The following is a 22075-nucleotide window of genomic DNA, read 5'->3' as shown; positions in this document are numbered from 1 at the left end:
ACTAGGGAATAGGGACAGTGTGGCTCTGAGGCAGAGCAGACGGGGAGAAGTTGCTGAACACAGCGGGTCTGGTGGCCTGAAGTGCATATGTTTTAATGCAAGGAGCATTACGGGTAAGGCAGATGAACTTAGAGCTTGGATTACTACTTGGAACTATGATGTTGTTGCCATTACAGAGACCTGGTTGAGGGAAGGGCAGGATTGGCAGCTAAACGTTCCAGGATTTAGATGTTTCAGGCGGGATAGAGGGGGATGTAAAAGGGGAGGCGGAGTTGCGCTACTTGTTCAGGAGAGTATCACAGCTATACAGCGAGAGGACACCTCAGAGGGCAGTGAGGCTATATGGGTAGAGATCAGGAATAAGAAGGGTGCAGTCACAATGTTGGGGGTATACTACAGGCCTCCCAACAGCCAGCGGGAGATAGAGGAGCAGATAGGTAGACAGATTTTGGAAAAGAGTAAAAACAACAGGGTTGTGGTGATGGGAGACTTCAACTTCCCCAATATTGACTGGGACTCACTTAGTGCCAGGGGCTTAGACGTGGCAGAGTTTGTAAGGAGCATCCAGGAGGGCTTCTTAAAACAATATGTAAACAGTCCAACTAGGGAAGAGGCGGTACTGGACCTGGTATTGGGGAATGAGCCCGGCCAGGTGGTAGATGTTTCAGTAGGGGAGCATTTCGGTAACAGTGACCACAATTCAGTAAGTTTTAAAGTACTGGTGGACAAGGATAAGAGTGGTCTGAGGATGAATGTGCTAAATTGGGGGAAGGCTAATTATAACAATATTAGGCGGGAACTGAAGAACATAGATTGGGGGCGGATGTTTGAGGGCAAATCAACATCTGACATGTGGGAGGCTTTCAAGTGTCAGTTGATAGGAATACAGGACAGGCATGTTCCTGTGAGGAAGAAAGATAAATACGGCAATTTTCGGGAACCTTGGATGACGAATGATATTGTAGGCCTCGTCAAAAAGAAAAAGGAGGCATTTGTCAGGGCTAAAAGGCTGGGAACAGACGAAGCCTGCGTGGAATATAAGGAAAGTAGGAAGGAACTTAAGCAGGGAGTCAGGAGGGCTAGAAGGGGTCATGAAAAGTCATTGGCAAATAGGGTTAAGGAAAATCCCAAGGCTTTTTACACTTACATAAAAAGCAAGAGGGTAGCCAGGGAAAGGGTTGGCCCACTGAAGGATAGGCAAGGGAATCTATGTGTGGAGCCAGAGGAAATGGGCGAGGTACTAAATGAATACTTTGCATCAGTATTCACCAAAGAGAAGGAATTGGTAGATGTTGAGTCTGGAGAAGGGGGTGTAGATAGCCTGGGTCACATTGTGATCCAAAAAGACGAGGTGTTGGGTGTCTTAAAAAATATTAAGGTAGATAAGTCCCCAGGGCCGGATGGGATCTACCCCAGAATACTGAAGGAGGCTGGAGAGGAAATTGCTGAGGCCTTGACAGAAATCTTTGGATCCTCGCTGTCTTCAGGGGATGTCCCGGAGGACTGGAGAATAGCCAATGTTGTTCCTCTGTTTAAGAAGGGTGGCAGGGATAATCCCGGGAACTACAGGCCGGTGAGCCTTACTTCAGTGGTAGGGAAATTACTGGAGAGAATTCTTCGAGACAGGATCTACTCCCATTTGGAAGCAAATGGACGTATTAGTGAGAGGCAGCACGGTTTTGTGAAGGGGAGGTCGTGTCTCACTAACTTGATCGAGTTTTTCGAGGAGGTCACTAAGATGATTGATGCAGGTAGGGCAGTAGATGTTGTCTATATGGACTTCAGTAAGGCCTTTGACAAGGTCCCTCATGGTAGACTAGTACAAAAGGTGAAGTCACACGGGATCAGGGGTGAACTGGCAAGGTGGATACAGAACTGGCTAGGCCATAGAAGGCAGAGGGTAGCAATGGAGGGATGCTTTTCTAATTGGAGGGCTGTGACCAGTGGTGTTCCACAGGGATCAGTGCTGGGACCTTTGCTCTTTGTAGTATATATAAATGATTTGGAGGAAAATGTAACTGGTCTGATTAGTAAGTTTGCAGACGACACAAAGGTTGGTGGAATTGCGGATAGCGATGAGGACTGTCTGAGGATACAGCAGGATTTAGATTGTCTGGAGACTTGGGCGGAGAGATGGCAGATGGAGTTTAACCTGGACAAATGTGAGGTAATGCATTTTGGAAGGGCTAATGCAGGTAGGGAATATACAGTGAATGGTAGAACCCTCAAGAGTATTGAAAGTCAAAGAGATCTAGGAGTACAGGTCCACAGATCACTGAAAGGGGCTACACAGGTGGAGAAGGTAGTCAAGAAGGCATACGGCATGCTTGCCTTCATTGGCCGGGGCATTGAGTATAAGAATTGGCAAGTCATGTTGCAGCTGTATAGAACCTTAGTTAGGCCACACTTGGAGTATAGTGTTCAATTCTGGTCGCCACACTACCAGAAGGATGTGGAGGCTTTAGAGAGGGTGCAGAAGAGATTTACCAGAATGTTGCCTGGTATGGAGGGCATAAGCTATGAGGAGTGATTGAATAAACTCGGTTTGTTCTCACTGGAACGAAGGAGGTTGAGGGGCGACCTGATAGAGGTATACAAAATTATGAGGGGCATAGACAGAGTGGATAGTCAGAGGCTTTTCCCCAGGGTAGAGGGGTCAATTACTAGGGGGCATAGGTTTAAGGTGAGAGGGGCAAAGTTTAGAGTAGATGTACGAGGCAAGTTTTTTACGCAGAGGGTAGTGGGTGCCTGGAACTCACTACCGGAGGAGGTAGTGGAGGCAGGGACGATAGGGACATTTAAGGGGCATCTTGACAAATATATGAATAGGATGGGAATAGAAGGATACGGACCCAGGAAGTGTAGAAGATTGTAGTTTAGTCGGGCAGTATGGTCGGCACGGGCTTGGAGGGCCGAAGGGCCTGTTCCTGTGCTGTACATTTCTTTGTTCTTTGTTCTTTGTTATACATCATCCCTTTGTTTGCTAACCAATATCTGCTCCTGGTCTACCAATGCCTCAAATTTGCTATTGCATCCTTAAATTCCCATTGAAGTCCAACCATGGCATAATTTCTCCCAATATCTGTAACTTCTTGCAACCCTACAGACCCTTGAGAACTCTACGTCACTCGTTCTGGCCTATTGAGCCTTCCTGCACTCCAGAATAACAACCATGCTTTCAGCATCCTACGTCCCAAGCCCTGGAACTCCCTCCATTAACCTCTCCACCTGTAATTTGTTTTCTGCTTTAAGACACTTCTTAATACCTAACTCTTTTGTCAATTGTCTTGATGCCTTGTAATATGGCTCGGTGTCAAATTTTGTCTGCTAATGCTCATATGGATTGCTTTGCTCTGTTAAAGGCAATATATATATATATATATACACAAGTTGTCGTTGGTGTTGTGTCATGCTATGGGTTGATGCTGAGCCACTGTTACACAATTACACAAACTGGAATAATATCATGCAGCATTGAGTGCAAAGAATCAGTATTTAAGACAGCTTGGTGATTCTTCTTTTCTGCTTTCTTAGGTTTTGAAGAACAGAGGTTTGCTACTTCTGGTGTATCAGAGCACACCAGCACCTCACAACAGCCTCCATTGATGTCACTGTGCAGCATCAGGTTCTCATAGTGATTACTGCACTAAATAACGGACCACAAACTGCCAGAATGTACTGATGTCCTCAGCAGAGGAACTGCATGGGGAATCCTCCCAGGATGCAATTTAGGGTGGAGTCTAATGAATGCCTCATTTTGAAGCTACAAGGGTGGGGGAACAACACATCAGCAGTAGATTGGCAACATTACTGGCCATTCAGAGGTCATACGAGCTTACAACTGTCACCATTATAAGCTATGTTTACTTCCCACACTTCTCCAGTGATGGAAAAGCCTTAGCAATTGGCAGCACTGCAAACTTATTGAGATCTGAAGCCTATAAGATATATATATTTTTAATTAACTATTAAATAAAGGATCCAACACTTTTGAGGTTACAGATAACATAAGAGGCAGTTAATGATAACATCTTATCATAATTTAGTCATCCGACGTATTGTCAAATAAAAAACAAAATGTACCTTTGTAGGCCCATGAGACTAGTCAGATGCGATATGGTGTCAAATGGAACAAAATGTTCATTAGCATGTACTGAAGCAATCTTGCCAACTCAGATTCAAACTATGATGTGCAAGGAGGTTGCAAAGAGTCAATATTAATCTTGGACATCATATTCTCTTACCTTAGAGTTTCAATAATGTACAGAAAATGCTTTCATATAGGTGTTTCTTTGAAACAATGTATGGAAAGACATTAACCCAATATGGACTTCGACCTATATTCCATATGCATGTTGGCTCCCCATGTAATTATATTTGTTTTCTTTTATTGCGAATTATTACATTACATTCTGAGGTAGGTGAATGGATGTTTAATATTCTTATGTTGTATGCTTAAGAATAAGTTTCTTGTATTTCAATCTCAACCCTTTAGGGGTAATATGTCTCCTTCTTTTTCTGTCCTTTTATTAAACCCTATTTAATTTCTCTGCATAATCTCCTCTATTGATTTTTTAATATTCTATTTTCCTGAAAAACAAATGGTAAAGCCTTTCATTTACTTTCTTTTTTGCCATCCTGAGCACAAGATCCTGAACCATCTTGACAACATGGATGCGGAAAGGAGTTTTCCTCTTTGGGCAAGTCCATTGCTGGGGAGCAGTGTTTTAAAATTAATGGTTTCCCTTTTAGGAGAGATGAGGGGAATTTTGTTCTCTGAGGAGTTGTTCCACTTTGGAATTCTCTGCTTCAGAATGCAGTCATTGAATATCTTTAAGGCAGAGGGAGAAAGATTCTTGTTAGACAATGGAATTAAAGGTTATTGGGGATAGATGGGAATATAGAGCTGTAGTAGCTGGCCCCTTTAAGGGGCGACCATCTGAAAGGGTCAAGTGACCTTTTCTCTGGGTAGGGTTCTGGCTGTAGAATGGAGAGAGAGAAAAAAATGCCTGGTCTTCAGAACCTTTTAGCGTTCTGAGGAGGGAAATATCAGCCTGAGCTTTTCCCAACCTTTCTCACAGAGATTTACACTTGCACGGGCCTGGCTGGAGAGTGTTTAAAAATTGCCAGCCTCAGCTGAGAGAACCTGTTCTTACTGAGGTGTAAAAATGTAGAAGTTAAAATGGAGCCATAGAAATCTCTAGGGTGCTCCACTAATCACAATCAAGAATAAAATATGTCACGGAATCACAGAAGAGTCAGCTGGCTGCTAGCCAAGTCCATCAAAATGAAATCATGGGTCTATGCTACACAACACATTGCATGTAGGAGGATCCCCTTGAGCCAGTTCAAATAGCGGATTTAAAAAATAATAAATTTAGAGTCCCAAATTGTTTTTTCCAATTAAGGGGCACTTTAGCATGGCCAATCCACCTACCCTGCACATTCTTGGGTTGTGGGGGTGAAACCCATGCAGACACGGAGAGAATGTACAAACTCCACACAGACAGTGACCCAGGGCCGGGATCGAACCTGGGTCCTCAGTGCCACAGGCAGCAGTGCTAACTGCGCCGCCGTGTCACCCTTTAGAAAAGGATTTAAGAGGTTCCTTACAGTGTTGTTCTGACGTCACAGTGTTCTATAGCAGTATTTGTGATGAGATCAACAACTGTACATGCCACAGTTGGGAACCTTCTCCAGTGCTTCATGCTCCATGGATTACCTAAAGTACTCATATCAAATAATGGAATGGCTTTTACAAGCAACCAAATTTCAAAGTTTCATGTCTTCCAATGTGGTAAAGCACATCAGAATTGCACCGTATCACCCCCATCCACTGGACTGCCTGAGCCGGCAGTCCAGACTTTCAAGGCCGGCTTAAAGAAACAGTCAGCTGCATCTTTGGAAACAAGAATAACTTGGTTCCTGTTAATGTACTGGACCAGCCCGCATTCAAGCACAGGGATATCTCCAGCAGAACTATTGATAGATCAATGTTCAAAGACCAGGTTAAGCCTGGAATTCCCAAATTTAGCGGGGAGACTAGAGGCTAGACAATGCAACTAAAAGAGGAACCATGATTTGACTAAAGATGAAAAATCGTTCAAAATAGATGACCCAGTTTATGTGAGAGATTTCAGGGTTGGCCCAAGCTGGGTTCCAGGAATTGTTGCAACTAAGTGACTGCACAAGATAGGATTTTGAAGGAATATGTGGTCCATCTGCATGAGCGAGAGTTGCCCCAAGAGCCAGTGTTACAGACTGATTCAGTGTTGCCAGCTGGAAGTGTTGTTGGCTGCCTGAGAAATGAAATGTCCAATCAGCCTGTGACAAGTGAGAACACTGTTCCGACTGAGACAGAAGGATGGTAATCGTGCTGTCTGGAATATTGTCTGAAAGGTATGATTCTGAGAATATGACTATGTCAGGCTGCTGCTTAACTAGTTTGTGAGTCAGCTCTCTCAACTTTGGCACAAGCCCCTAGATGCAGGGCATTACCATCCTCCTGTCTCACCGGCAGGACAGACACAGCAGAGATGGCGACACAGTGGTATACAGTCGGGAGGGAGTTGCCCTGGGAATCCCCAACATCAACTCTGGATCCCATGAAGTCTCATGACTTCAGGTGAAGCAGGGCAAGAAAACCTGCTGATTACCGCAAATCGGCCACCATCAGCGGATGAATCAGTACTCCTCCATGTTGAACACCACTTGAAGGAAGCACTGAGGGTGGCAAGAGCACAGAATATGCTCTGGGTGGGGGATTTCAATGTCCATCACCAAGAGCGGCTCAGTAGTACCACTACAGATCGGGCTGGCTGTCCAAATGGACATAACTGCTGGACTTGGGCTGCAGCAGGTGGTGAGGGAACCAACAAGAGGGAAAAACATACTTGACGTCATCCTCATCAATCTGCCTGCTGCAGATGCATCTGTCCATGACAGTATCGGTAGAAGTGACCACCGCCAGTCCTTGTGGAGACAAAGTCCCGTATTCACATTGAGGATACCCTGCATTGTGTTGTGTGGCAATACCACTGTCCTAAATGGGATAGACTTCGAACAGATCTAGCAACTCAAGACTGGGCATCCATGAGGCGCTGTGGGCCATTGGCAGCAGCAGAATTGTATTCAACCATAAGCTGCAACCTCATGGTCCAGCATTTAACCACTCTACCATTACCACCAAGGCAAGGGATTAACCCTGGTTCAATGAAGAGTGCAGGAGATCATGCCAGGAGCAACACCAGGCATACTGAAAAATGAGGTGTCAACCTGGTGAAGCTACAAAACAGGACAACGTGTATGCTAACCAGCATAAGGAGCAATTAATAGACAGAGCTAAGCGATTCCACAACCAACGTATCAGATCTAAGCTCTGCAGTCCTGCCACATCCCGCCTTGAATGGTGGTGGACAATTAAACAACTCACTGGAGGAGGAGGTTGCACAAATATCCCCATCTTCAATGATGGAGGAGCCCAGCACATCTGTGAAAAGACGAGGCTGAGGCACTTGCAACAATCTTCAGCCAGTAGTGAAGAGTGGCTGACCCATCTCTATCTCCTCCAGAAGCCCCCGGCATTACAGATGTCAGTCTTCAGCCAATATGATTCATTCGACGTGAGATCAAAAAATGGCTGAAGGCACTGGATACTGCAACAGCTATGGGTCCTGATAATATTCGGGCTATTGTACTGAAGACATGTGCTCCAGAACTTGCCGCACCCCTAGCCAAGCTGTTCCAGTACAGGTACAACACTGGCATCTACCCGGCAATGTGTAAAATTGCCCAGGTGTGTCCTGCACACAAGAGGCAGGACAAATCCAACCCAGCCGATTACAGCCCCATCAGTCTACTCACCATCATCAGCAAAGTGATGGAAGGAGTCCTCAACAGTGTTATCAAGTGGCACTTACTGGCAATAACCTGCTCATGGACGCTGAATTTGGGTTCCGCCAGGGTCACTCAGCTCCTGACCGCATTGAGGTCTGAATAAAATATGGACAAAAGCACTGAATTCCAGAGGTGAGGTGAGAGTGTCTGCCCTTGATATCAAGGCAGCATTTGACCGAGTATGGCATCAAGGAGCCCTAGCTAAACTGGTGTCAATGGGAATCGGGGGGAAAACTCTCCGCTGGTTGGAATCTTACTTGGCAAAAAGGAAGATAGTTGTGGTGGTTGGAGGTCAATCATCTCAACTCCAGGTCACTTCAGCAGTTCCTCAGGGTAGTGTCCTAGGCCCAACCATCTTCAGCTGCTTCATCAATAACCTGCCTTCCATCATAAGGTCAGAAGTGGGATGTTTCCAGGTGACTGCACAATGATCAGCACCATTCGCGCCTCCTCAGATAATGAAGCAGTCTGTGTCCAAATTCAGCAAGACCTGGACAATATCCAGGCTTGTGCTGACAAGTGGCAAGTTACATTGGAGCCACACAAGTGCCAGGCAATGACCATATCCTACACGAGGGGATCTAACCATCGCCCCTTGACATTCAGTGGCATTACCATCACTGAATCCCCACAATCAACATTCTGGGGTTACCAGTGATCAGAAACTGAACTGGACTAGCCACATTAATAATGTGGCTACCAGGGCAGGTCAAAGGCTAGGAATCCTACGGCGCGTAACTCACATCCTGACCACCCAAAGCCTGTCAACCATCTACAAGGCACAAGTCAGGAGTGTAATGGAATACTCTCCACTTGCCTGGATGAGTCCAGCTCCAACAATACTCAAGAAGCTTGGCACCATCCAGGACAAAGCAGCCCATTTGATTGCTCCTCCTTCCACAAACATTCAAACCCTCCACCACTGACGAACAGTGGCAACCCTGTGTACCATCTACAAGATGCACTGCAGTAACTCACCAAGGTTCCCTCGACAGCACCTTCCAAAAACGACCACTACCATCTCGAAGGACAAGAGCAGCAGACACCTGGGAACTCCACCACATGGAGGTTCCCCCTCAAGTCACTCACCACCCGACTCAGAGATATATCGCCGTTCCTCCTCTGTCGCTGGGACAAAACTCTGGAACTCCCTCCCTAGCAGCATAGTGGGTGTACCTACACCTCAAGGTCTGCAGTGGTTCAAGAGACAACTCACCACCACCTTCTCAAGGGCAACTAGGAGTGGGCAATAAATGATGGCCTAACCAGTGATGCCCACATCCCATAAATGAATTTTAAAAATACTTAGTAGCATACTTGGCCATTTCAGAGGGCAGTTAAGGGTCAACCACATTTCTGTGGGTCTGGTGTCACCTGTAGGTCAAGCCAGGTAAGGACGACAGGCTTGCTTCCGTAAAGGACATTAGTGAACCAGTTGAGTTTTTCTGACAATCGTCAATGGTTTCATCATTAGACTTTTAATTACAGACTTTTTTATTGAGTTTAATTCCACCATCTGCCGTGGTGGGATTTGAATCTGGGTCCCCAGAGCATTACCATGGGTCTCTGGATTACTACTCTAGCAACAGTACCACTGCGCCACCACCTTCCCGTTATGTGCCAGTGCCAACCTGCACCCGGCCCAGGGAACAATCCAGAGATTATAACCTTGGAGGTTCAATGGTGTGCCTAGCTCCTCAAACACCCAATGCAGAAACTCTTTCTTTGTTTTTCCTACTTGGACCATGACAATGGCACCTTCCCCCTTCAACTGCAAGTTCCACTCCAGCATGGAGCTGATGTCTAGAACCCTGACATTGGTTGGGCAACACAGCCATCTGGAGTTTGGCCCTTTACTGCAGAGAACAGTGTCAATCACCCTCAGTATACTTAATACTACAGCTCTCCTTGTAAGAAAAGTGTAAATGGAGGATAGAATGTGATGAAAATTCTGTGACAGGATTATAGACTGGAGGGATTAAGGGCCAAATGTTCGGTCCCAAGTTGTGTGTGTAAAGCTATGTTTTTCCCAACTCTGCAAACTTAGCTAGGCAATAAATTGCCCCAAATGATTGAATTTTCACTCTGGGCAAGATTTAAGTTTAAACTGGAGTCGGACCCTTCACTTCCAGAAACAACGCAGACCAGGCGCAGAGGCTGCCAGGTGCTGGGGTGGGCAAGTTAAAAGAATTCCCTGCCACACACCCCTCTCTGACTACCTATGCCTCCCTAGCCAACCCCCATGATCCCTCATGCCAACCTATGCCATTCAACCCACACATAGGAACTATAATAGCCCTCTGCCAAGTTAGCGCCAACCTATGTCAACTCACTGATCTGCATGGATGTTGTTCAGATGGGAGTAATGTTTGCAGTGGAATTTGCCCAGGGGAAGGTGTTGGAACACTTGATCTTCTTGAAGTATTTTAATGGTGTACTGGCACAGTTTTAAAATTTATGGATGATACAGAACTTGGAAGCATTGTAAACTGTAAGGAGGAAGTGGTGGAGTGGGCAGACAAATGGCAGATGAAATTTAGTGCAGGAAATAGGGCATTTAGGTGGCACAGTGGCACAATAGTTAGCACTGCTGCCTCACAGCATGATGGATCTGGGTTAAATCCAGTCTTGGGTGACTGTGTGGAGTTTGCGTATTCTCCCCGTGTCTGTGTGGGTTCCTCCGGGTGCTCCAGCTTCCTTCTACAGACCAAAGATGTGCAGATTGGAAGAATTTGCCATGCTAAATTGCCCCTTAGTGTCCAAGGACATGCAGGTTGGGTCATGGAGACAGGGCAGGGTCGACGGGTAGTGGATTTGGGTAGCGTGCGCTTTTGGAGGGTCAGTGCAGACTCAATGGGCTGAATGGACTCCTTCTGCACAGTAGGGATTCAATGAAATGTGAAGTAATTCATTTTGGTCATCAGGATAAAAAGAGGTTTTTGACCTTTGCTGCTTTTTCCTTCACATGTTCCCTGAAGGACAGAGCTCTTTCTATCAAACCAATATACAGCTAAAACTCAAAATCTTCACTTCTCATCTAATGCAAATTTATACTTTGTTGTGTTTACCTGCAGAACATCTGACTTGGCCCTAATCACATCAAATGTCTATTCTTCACCCCTAGCTCTTTTGATGGTCACAATCGGACGCACCAAATCGCTCATTGGTACACGCACACACTTAAAGCAACAGTAGACTCCAGAAACAATTTTAAAATAACATCTGCTTCACTGGAATAAGATATACAATCAACTTATGCTACTCAGTGTTGCCAGTAGCTGATTAAACAAATTAATTTCATGATGCCTGTGCTTGGAATGATTGCAGTCTCCTCAATTGAATGTCAACAGCCTTTCACCAGTCATATGCTGCTGTTACTGGGGAAGCACCTTGTAGGAGAGACAAAGGGGCACAAAAGAGCCACTCAGGAATTTCACAAAAGTGATTAGGTTATTTTTGTGTGTATCATGTAATTGTTGATTTTATAAAATGTGATTGGTAAGCGCAATGCCTTGTAGCTTTTAATTTTGTATTGGTGAAAAGAGGAGCATGTGGTAATCAGTGATCGAGGAAAAGTAAGGAACCTGAGATTGATGGTGAATCAAGGGTTATGGTTGAGTTTCCCAATATCACACATGAATGATTTTCTTATGTAGAGCCTGGGCAGGAAGGGGCTGCCTATGTGGAATCATCCTGAGAGTTGTGATGAACTTGTATCCTACAACAGCACAGAATTCAAGTAGCAAGAGGAATAACTGGGAGATTTATTCCAAGCGTAACAATTGTCACAACAACCTTAAAAATTGGGTGACCCTTCCAAAAAGAACAATGCTCACTGAGGGGTGTTTAGGTGGCTTGAAGCTTCACAGCAGCAGGGATCTGGATGACCTGTGCAGAGTTTGCACGTTCTCACCGTGTCTGCGTGGGTTTCCTCTGTGTGCTCCGGTTTCCTCTCACCGTCCAGGATACGCAGGTCAGGTGGATTGGGCATGATCAATGCGCTGGGTTATGGGAATGGGGGTGTGCCTCGGTAGAGTGTTCTTTCGGATGATCAGTGTAGGTTTGATGGGCTGAATGGTCTCCTTCTGCACTGTAGGGATTCTATGGAATGTTACCTGGAATGTGTTATATACTCAATAATATCACAATCAAGAGAGGGTACAAGAAATAACAAGATTTATTAATTAAAATCTACAACTAAATTTGACTTTAAAAAAATACTTCAGTTAGTTGGATTACTAAGAGCGTCTGGCATTAATGAAAATAACTAGGTGCATCCAATCAGACTTAGTTAGTACATTCAATGATCCTAAATGAGTTTTATCAGTTATTTCAATGCCTTTATTCAGAAACTAATTAAGCCAAAATGTTATCACAGCACTGGCTTCTCAGCTCTTCCTAAGGTTAAAAATAATCTCCTAAAATGAACTAGAATTTGTGTTGTCCACATATTACCCAACAGCGTGACTGTCCATCAATAAACAGCTGGCTGGTGCATTCAGGTTTATCAGATTCAGTGAGAAATCTGTGATTAAAATGATCATATCAAACCCTTGTGCATGAATTTCATTTTTATTTTCAAGCACTGCGTTTTAGTTCTTCAGTCGTTATGTTTTAATTAGCCTGTAAATATGTCAACCAAGTTAATTTAATCACAATGCATTTGTCAGAGTGTTATTTTCTGTCCTTTTGTAGAAACAGGTGTACATTGTGGATATCCCATGTTCGCCATTGATTGATATATCACGGTGAAGAGGTTAACTCCTAAATGTTGACATGTTAACATCGATATAAGCAGGAACATTTCTGCAAGACGGCACTTTTTGTTTGAGTGGAACTTGAAGCTGATAGTGGAATAGGACCTAGAATTTACAGTGTTCATAGGAGGTTTGGGTTTCAAAATTCTGCAGCCCTCGTCTGTTTAGGAAACCACACGCACAAGAGTTGGGAAAAAGTCCAAACTAACAAAGGCATCAATTTTCAGGAAACTGAGGAGCTGCAGACTTGAGGGAATAAGGAGAGATCTGAAGATAAGATAATTTTGGGCAAGGCTTCAATGCTGGCACATTGTTCTGCTTGGCTCCACTAATGTGGCTGTGGCAATCTTGTGTGAGCAATGAAATCCATCCTCTCTGCTTTTCCTTTGAAGGGTTGAATTTACCCTGCAGTGTGGTCCTTTGTTGGAACTGGCTACGGCTAGATGGTTTTCAATCTTGCAGAATGGCATTGATGTCATCGTTTTTTTGCTTGGATGGGTCGCCAACCTATCGCCCATAAGGGCCAACATTTTGAAGTACACCTGCTCAGCTTTGTGAAAAGATCGAACTGTTGTCTTTCAGATGAGGATCCATTTGCCCATTCAGGCTGGTGCAAAAGATCTAGCGATATTATTTGAATGTGAACAAAGAGTTCTCTCGGTATCCTGACAACATTTGTCACTGAACCAAAATCCAAAACAGATCAACTGGCTAATAATTTCATTACCATTTTCTACTTGTTATATTTTTCTACTTTACAACAATGACTTCACTTTAAAAAGTGATCTATTCACTATGTGGTGTACTGGCACATCCTGAGGTTGTTTAAGGTGCTATATGAATGCAAAGTGTTTCTTTCTTAAATCTGTTATCATAGCTTTTAAAGAAATCTTTTTAGTGGAGGTGCTAACAGTGTTCCTTTAGAACTAGATTTGCCTGAACCTACAATCCCACTGGTTTATTTAATATAGAACAATGCTATTCAACGTCTGAGAACTCCCTGGTGAAAGTAACTTCATGATACTGTGATCAAGATAACTCCCTAAGCCCTTCATAAATCTAAGAATTTCACAATGATGTGTTTACCCTCCCTATGAGAATAGAACTCTCATGTAGAAATTGAAGGGTGTATAGAGATTTCACCAACAGAGAAGTGCTCAAAAGGTACTTTGCTCTCCACCACCAGGGACCTTCATTATAGAACATACAGTGCAGAAGGGCCATCGAGTCTGCACTGACCCACTTAAACCCTCACTTCCACCCTATCCCCATAACCCAATAACGCCTCCTAACCTTTTTGGTCACTAAGGGCAATTTATCATAGCCAATCCACCTAACCTGCACGTTTTTGGACTGTGGGAGGAAACCGGAGCACCCGGAGGTAATCCACACAGACACGGGGAGAACATGCAGATAGTGACCCAGCGGGGAATCGAACCTAAGACCCTGGTGCTGTGAAGCCACAGTGCTATCCACTTGTGCTACCGTGCTGCCCATTGTTGAACAAGTTCCTTGTCTTCCCCTTCCTGATGTTCTCCACTTCTCCCTCAACGTATCAAAGTCAGCTTTGAGAATGTGGACATTAATCGATCAAATACAGTTCTATGCGTCGGCACTAAAATTGCATACATTGTAGTTGCCCATTAAGAGGTAGGAGGTGCAATATTTATTCATCATACCACAAATTATATGAGCAAGCTCAAGCTTCATGAAATCATGCATCACACCGAGAGGTGCACTCTATGCAACTGAGCATTTACTTAATGCCAAAAATACATAACATTCATTGCTCCAAGGGACCTGTCCAAAGATTTCCATCTATAGACATCATGGGAATAGCAGCAGACATGATGCCGAAAAAATCTTCCTGCCTTCTTTTAACTGTCATAAATCCATCTCCTAATCTTTTGCTCTGCTACCAGCATTGGTTGAATTATATTTTTTGCTGGGAAAATTCTCTGCTTACTTTCCTAGGGATATGGGCTACCTGGGGGCTAGTTTAGCTCAATTGGCTAGACAGCTGGCTCATGATGCAAAGTAAGGCCAGTAGTGTGGGTTCAATCCCTGTACTGACTGAGGTTATTCATGAAGGCCCTGCCTTCTCAACCTTGCCTTTCGCCTGAGGTGTGGTGACCGTCAGGTTAAATCACCAGCAGTCAGCTCTCCCTCTTGTGAAGAGGCAGTGTAAATGACTGTCTATTGGACATTCAGTTCTTGCACTTATACACCTGGCTTCCTTGCAGCACAGGGTATTTGCTTCATCTGCTGAGAGAGCGCAAAGGGAAAATCAAGCAGACATTGATACATTATGATGTGCTTGCAATTAGAACAATACCACTGATGTAGATAGGGGGAGGTGAGCCTTCATTCTGCTGAAGGCTGAACTGAGCTACCATGTTTTTTTATCAGTCATCACTGCTTAAAACTTCTGTCTTGCTTGAGGTTGTCAACCTGGAGAACACCTCCAGAGAGATTTCCAATCTGAAGAACACACCTTGCTGCTAATTCTGGAGTGGATCTCTCATCAGAGCTGTTCCTGTACATACTCTTTTTGCACCAATGCCTGCAACAAGCAAAACGATGGCAAGATCATTATCATGCATATTATGGCACACAGATAATGCTTTGCGGTTACATTTCCATTGCTTAGGCTATCAACTTATAAGATCTCACATGAGAGATTGATTTGTCTAAGCATCTGAAGCTTTGGTGAATGGCCTAGTTAACCAACATCCTGGTACCAGAGTGTGTATCGTAGACTATCACCAAACAGAAAGAAGTCGCTCAGGCCTTCATGCTGTACCAGTTCTTTGAAAGAGCTACCCAATGAATCCCATTCTCTTGATCATAAACCTTATTTTCTTTCTTTTCCCTTGTAGTATTTAGCTAATTCCATTCTGAATGCCAATATTGAATCTGCTTCTATTACCCATTCAGGCAACGCATACTGTGCTAAATTCCCTTATCTCACTTATGGAGAATAATCCCAATTTCTCACCACATAACTGTGCTGCATCTTTGGTCCAATTCTGACAAATCTCCTCTGCACACTCCTCAAGACCCCAGCATCTTTCCTAAAGTGTGGTGCCCAGGGTTTGAAATATATCTCCAGCTGGGGCCTAACCAATTTTTGAAGAGTCGGCATAACTTCCTTGGTTTTGTACTCCAAGCTTCTGCTCATCGATCCAAGCATCTGTAAGCCTTTTGAGATTCTTTTCAAATTCCCCTGCCTAAAACAATTTGTGTGTGTACCTACCCAAGAATTCCTGCTCCTCCTTCAAAATTTTGACATTTAGTTTAAATTGCAACGCCTCGATTCTTCCTACCAAAATACATCACTTCAAACTCCTGTGGATTAAACAACATCTGGATAATTTCATTAGTCTATTTCCTCCTGCTGATGTTCTTCTCTATGTTTACCATATGTCTGCATACCTTGTCATGCACAAGCTTCAGTTCTACCCTGTATATCCCAAGTAAACAAGTCACTATTTCCAAAATCTCAATACCGGAACAGTAAAGATTGAAAGTGAAACAAATTAACATAAATTTAGTAACAAAAAATTTTTTGCAAGACTTTTGAAATAGCAATTGCAAAATGTTATATAAACTTGAGGCATTTAGTGCAAATCCTTAGGTACAAATTGAGTTAACTAGCTATTTGCTTCTTTGGACAGCAGTCAAGACAAAGTAATCATGTTGCGAGTAGTGTCCAAATCCAAATCTTGGACTGGATTTGCTGTTAAAAGTGGAGCAGAAGCTTGTTTAAAAGTGTCATTTGGAAAACCTGGACTGGATTTCAGAATCCAAACTGCTAAGGGAAAGCATTATTAAGGTGAGAAAAGGTTTTAAAATGTGTCTTTGGGAGTGGAGCTTGGAAACACTCATGTGACAATCATCAGGGACGGGGGGGGAGGATTCTGCGGAGAAAACGACTGACACTAACTTGGGTTCAGAGCAGAGTGCCTAGTTGACCACAGCCAGTCTATGTGCTTAAAGGGACTTAATAATAATAATCACTTATTGTCACAATTAGGCTTCAATGAAGTTACTGTGAAAAGCCCCTGGTCGCCACATTCTGGCACCTGTTCGGGGAGGCCGGTACGGGAATTGAACTCGCGCTGCTGGTTTTGTTCTGCATTACAAGCCAGCTGTTTAGCTCACTGTGCGGACTTTGTGTTAAGGAGACCATTGCAGCTTAAGATGTACTTTGCAATCTATGTTAATCTTAAAATTAGTGTGTATTATTAAGCTGGGGGGGTAAAGAAATATTGTATCAAATTGTTCAATAGTGTCCAATTTTTCCATGTTTAATAAATGTTTTTTTCTTGTTGTTAAAACTGATTAGCAGTCCTGTGACACTTTTCCTCCACATTTTATTTTTAAAAAGTAAAAATTACAGTCTTTTGAGCCAGGGTTCAATTCTGCAATCTTCCCATCCAGTTATAACATCGACTGGGATCATTACATATGAGACCAATGTTGCAACCAGTCTGATTTAATCTTGACTGTTGCCTGGGAAAGAGGTACCTTTAGAAGCTAGGTATGAGGGTTCTGAGACCTCATCCTGTATTTTTAAAACAAAATATATATAGAGATCCTCATGACTGTTTGTAACATTTTAAAAACTGGGCAAAGACCTTTTAAGATAACTGGATTAATGTCTGTCTGTGACTCCTGAGCAAAAGGAGCTATCTGAAGAGACACTATTGGCACATTATAAGCTGCACAACCAAATTCATTGAGAGCTATACAAGGGTCATCTGCATTTCATAACCCAGGTTGGCCAACCACCGTCTAAACATCTGCTGGGATAAAGAGCCATGCTGCCTTCCCTTCAATTTTTAATGGTTGAGGCATTTAACCCTCTCAAGGACTCAGATGCTTTGTGACATGACCAGTGATATTGCCTTGCTGCACTACAAAATCAGTCTGCCAGCTTGCTATTCATAAGCAGAAAGGGGGTTCTGCTCAGATTGAATACATGGCCTATCTAAACTGTTTCTATTGGAACCTCCATACCGCCAGCAAGATCAATTCCCTCTGCATCCTTCCCTCATCGTGTGAAGTCAACTCTACTGGAAAAGCAAATTATACAGCATTAGATTTCAACCGCTTGACCTCTGTGAATTAATATCTTATTGGACTTTGATTCTGGACCCACATTTCACCAAAATGATTTTTTCTGTGGCCTTTGCCCTCTGCATCCCTCCCTCATCGTGTGAAGTCAACTCCACTGGAAAAGCAAATTATACAGCATTAGATTTAAACCGCTTGACCTCTGTGAATTAATACTTTATTGGACTTTGATTCTGGACCCACATTTCACAAAAATGCTTTTTACTGTGGTCTTTGCCCTGTAAATCTTTCTAGTCTCTATCCTTTTACTTTATCAGTGTGAAGGAGGAAAAGTTGCAACCCCCTCCAGCATTTGAATGTGTGCAAATAAACTAACCCTTTGAATTCATCCTAACTGCAGTTTACTGTGGGGTTACTAATAGCAAATTGTGTCACACCAATAATGCAACATTGGGAAATATGCCATCACTTAAAAAGAGGAAGCAAATTAAAACACCTTTGCGGTTATAGATAGGTGATGAGAGGAAAAATCAGTGCTTTTTAAATTAAACCCTCTTCCAGTGCGCAACGTAAGGAATGGAGTCCAGTGTGGACACCAAAAAGACTGACGTAAGTCTTCCCAAAATTTAAGTGGAAAAACTATCTGCTCATCAAGTACTGCATGTTGGATAAGAAGTTCGATAATTTAGAAAAAGTTTGGAAATTACGAGAAGTGGTGGGACAGCTAGGTATTCTCAGCGTATATGTGAAAACTAATGCAGTGAATTCAGGTATTATCATTCTTATGTAGATGAGAAATTTGAGGAAGCCAAGAATAGAACCTTAGGGAAACCATAGGTAATGGTGTTTGAATGGGCAAAGAAGCCATTGCAAATGATGCCCTGGACATGATCAGATTGATTAGAATGAACCCACGTGACACCAGTCACACTTAACTGGCCAAAAATGGAAAGGTGTTGGATGAGTGTATCACCAAGTCTGTAGACAGTTCAAGAAGGATGAAGTGGGATAATTTACTTTTGTTCGCATCATAGAGGATGTAAGTTTTAAGTGTAATGAGTCATTTTGGTGTTGTGGTAGGAATGGAAACCGGATTGTCAGAATTCAAATATGGAGTCCCTGGAAAGACATGCATGGATCTGAGAGGTCACAGCAAATTCAAGAATCTTGGATAGGAAGGGAAGTTGGATATAGAATGATAGTTTTAAAGGTTGCCCAGATTTGTTTGCTGTTTTGAGGAATTGTTGAAGATGGCAGACTTCAAGAAGAGAAGAACAGCACCTGAAGGAAGATGGCAGTCTTCTGTGTCTCATACAGAGCCGGGGGACCTGGAGATGGATAGGTGATGATCTGAGATTCAAAGCTGATATTGTCTACCCAACACCAAAATCAGCACTCTGAAAGAGCAGGGGCAACAATGCCACTTTGCCTGCTCTCCTACCCAGGGTGAACACCTTCCTCTTCCTTTAGATGCCACCCTCCATCTTTTTCCTCCTCCTCGCTCTTCCTTTAACACCACCTATGTATCCTGTGCCTACACCCCTCTGCACCCAGTGTCACCATCTGCAGCTCATGCATCCAAGGATAACTGTTTTTTAATTGTACATTAATTGTGTTTAGACATAGGAGGCCATTTGGCCCATCGAGTCCACATCGGAAACATCAACCCACCTAAGCCCACACCTCCACCCTATCCCCACAACCCAGTAACCCCAGCTAAATGTTTTGAACACTAAGGGCAATTTAGCATGGCCAATCCATCTAACCTGCACATCTTTGGACTGTGGAAGGAACGTGGAGCACCCGGAAGAAACCCACAGGGAGAACGTGCAGACTCCGCACAGACAGTGACTTAAGCCAGGAGTAGAACCTGGGACCCTGGAGCTGTGAAGCCAAAGTGTTAACCACTATGCTGCTGTGCAGCCCCATGTTTAATTGCATGCAGGTGGTGGGATTTAATTGAGGATTAATTTGATCCCCAATAAACTCTTAAACCTTTATTTTGTTAATTTGTTCATTCACTCAACTTGTTTTTCATATTGAAATGAATATAAACAGATTCAACCTAAACCTCTGATAGTGGAATTAAGAGGTATATGCTTGTAATGTGTAAATCTGTAAATAAATATAAAAGTGTGTATTGGTTCCAGTACTATCCTATATACTTGGCTATTTTGAGAACACTGTCCACCTTTGGGAAGAAAAGAGATACAATGGTGAAGCATTTATGTTTGACGCATGACTGAAGCTCATACATATTTTAGAAATTCAGCTTGTCAAAGCAACAGTGTCGACATTCACCTTTCCTTACTCCAATGCCTGATTGGAAACTAGATACTCAACTCTTAACGATGCTCATCAGCTGTTTGGCCCTTTCTTAACACTCAGTAAATTCCTTAAGATTGGCCTCACCATCATCAAACATCGACCACTCATGAGCCATCTCAGCCTGAACAGACATGGAAAATAAATATTAGCTTATGTTTAGTTTATTGGTTTCATGACAGAGGTTTGGTGGGTGCTTTAGAGGTGGGGTAGAATTCACTAAAAGCAATTTCACACCTCAAATCTGTGGAGTATAAATAAAAGATCTTTACAAGCACTTAGCAAGGCTCATCTCCAAAGGCAATTGGATTTTATGACTGCTTGACTTTATTTGACCCTGAACAACTGATCCAAACAAACTTTTCTAATCATTAACTTTTTAAGACATCTTCCCACATGCCAACACCAATACCGTCTCACATGGCTGGGTGCCCTGCACACAGAGGCCACAGGCCACGGACACCCTGCACTGTCTGCGTCAGAGTATCTCACGCTGTGCATTATCTGTCCTCCCAGGAGAAGGTGGCCCACAACTGCAGAGAGCAAGAGAAGACTGAAGCGAGCCCGGCCCGCCAGACCTGTGGCCCTTCACCGTTGCAGAGCAGAGGGCGATGCACCTGGTTGGTGGGGTTGGTGCAGGTAGGGCAGTAGATGTTGTCTATATGGACTTCAGTAAGGCCTTTGACAAGGTCCCTCATGGTAGACTAGTACAAAAGGTGAAGTCACACGGGATCAGGGGTGAGCTGGCAAGGTGGATACAGAACTGGCTAGGCCATAGAAGGCAGAGAGTAGCAATGGAGGGATGCTTTTCTAATTGGAGGGCTGTGACCAGTGGTGTTCCACAGGGATCAGTGCTGGGACGTTTGCTCTTTGTAGTATATATAAATGATTTGGAGGAAAATGTAACTGGTCTGATTAGTAAGTTTGCAGACGACACAAAGGTTGGTGGAATTGCGGATAGTGATGAGGACTGTCGGAGGATACAGCAGGATTTAGATTGTCTGGAGACTTGGGCGGAGAGATGGCAGATGGAGTTTAATCCGGACAAATGTGAGGTAATGCATTTTGGAAGGTCTAATGCAGGTAGGGAATATACAGTGAATGGTAGAACCCTCAAGAGTATTGAAAGTCAAAGAGATCTAGGAGTACAGGTCCACAGGTCATTGAAAGGGGCAACACAGGTGGAGAAGGTAGTCAAGAAGGCAGGCGGCATGCTTGCCTTCATTGGCCGGGGCATTGAGTATAAGAATTGGCAAGTCATGTTGCAGCTGTATAGAACCTTAGTTAGGCCACACTTGGAGTATAGTGTTCAATTCTGGTCGCCACACTACCAGAAGGATGTGGAGGCTTTAGAGAGGGTGCAGAAGAGATTTACCAGAATGTTGCCTGGTATGGAGGGCATTAGCTATGAGGAGCGATTGAATAAACTCGGTTTGTTCTCACTGGAACGAAGGAGGTTGAGGGGAGACCTGATAGAGGTCTACAAAATTATGAGGGGCATAGACAGAGTGGATAGTCAGAGGCTTTTCCCCAGGGTAGAGGGGTCAATTACTAGGGGGCATAGGTTTAAGGTGAGAGGGGCAAGGTTTAGAGTAGATGTACGAGGCAAGTTTTTTACGCAGAGGGTAGTGGGTGCCTGGAACTCGCTACCGGAGGAGGTAGTGGAAGCAGGGACGATAGGGACATTTAAGGGGCATCTTGACAAATATATGAATAGGATGGGAATAGAAGGATATGGACCCAGGAAGTGTAAAAGATTGTAGTTTAGTCGGGCAGCATGGTCAGCACGGGCTTGGAGGGCCGAAGGGCCTGTTCCTGTGCTGTACATTTCTTTGTTCTTTGTTCTTTGAAATTGGGCCGTCGCCGAGCTGGAGGTCGGCATTGGAGATCCAAATGAGCCCCCAATGCATTGCAATGTCCGTATGGCATGTGAGTCACCCCTCCCCTGCACACCACCCCTACATGCGATGTAACCATGCATCTTGTCTTATGTCTTGCAGGATCACGGGTCCATCAAG

General features: G+C 43.9%; 1 long non-coding RNA gene across 1 annotated transcript in view; it reads left to right on the top strand.

Annotated features, from left to right (window-relative positions):
- Positions 1 to 4548, top strand: part of LOC140425759 (uncharacterized) — a 67678-nt gene extending 63130 nt beyond the window's left edge. The window contains exon 2 of the long non-coding RNA XR_011947985.1: positions 3535 to 4548. This is a non-coding gene — a long non-coding RNA (uncharacterized lncRNA). The remainder of the gene's footprint in view (positions 1 to 3534) is intronic.
- Positions 4549 to 22075: the final 17527 nt, after the last annotated feature.

This window comes from Scyliorhinus torazame, chromosome 6, assembly GCF_047496885.1.
Source record: "Scyliorhinus torazame isolate Kashiwa2021f chromosome 6, sScyTor2.1, whole genome shotgun sequence".
NCBI lineage: Eukaryota > Metazoa > Chordata > Chondrichthyes > Carcharhiniformes > Scyliorhinidae > Scyliorhinus > Scyliorhinus torazame.
Note: the sequence above shows the minus strand (reverse complement) of the source record. Positions and strands in the feature narration are given on the sequence as shown.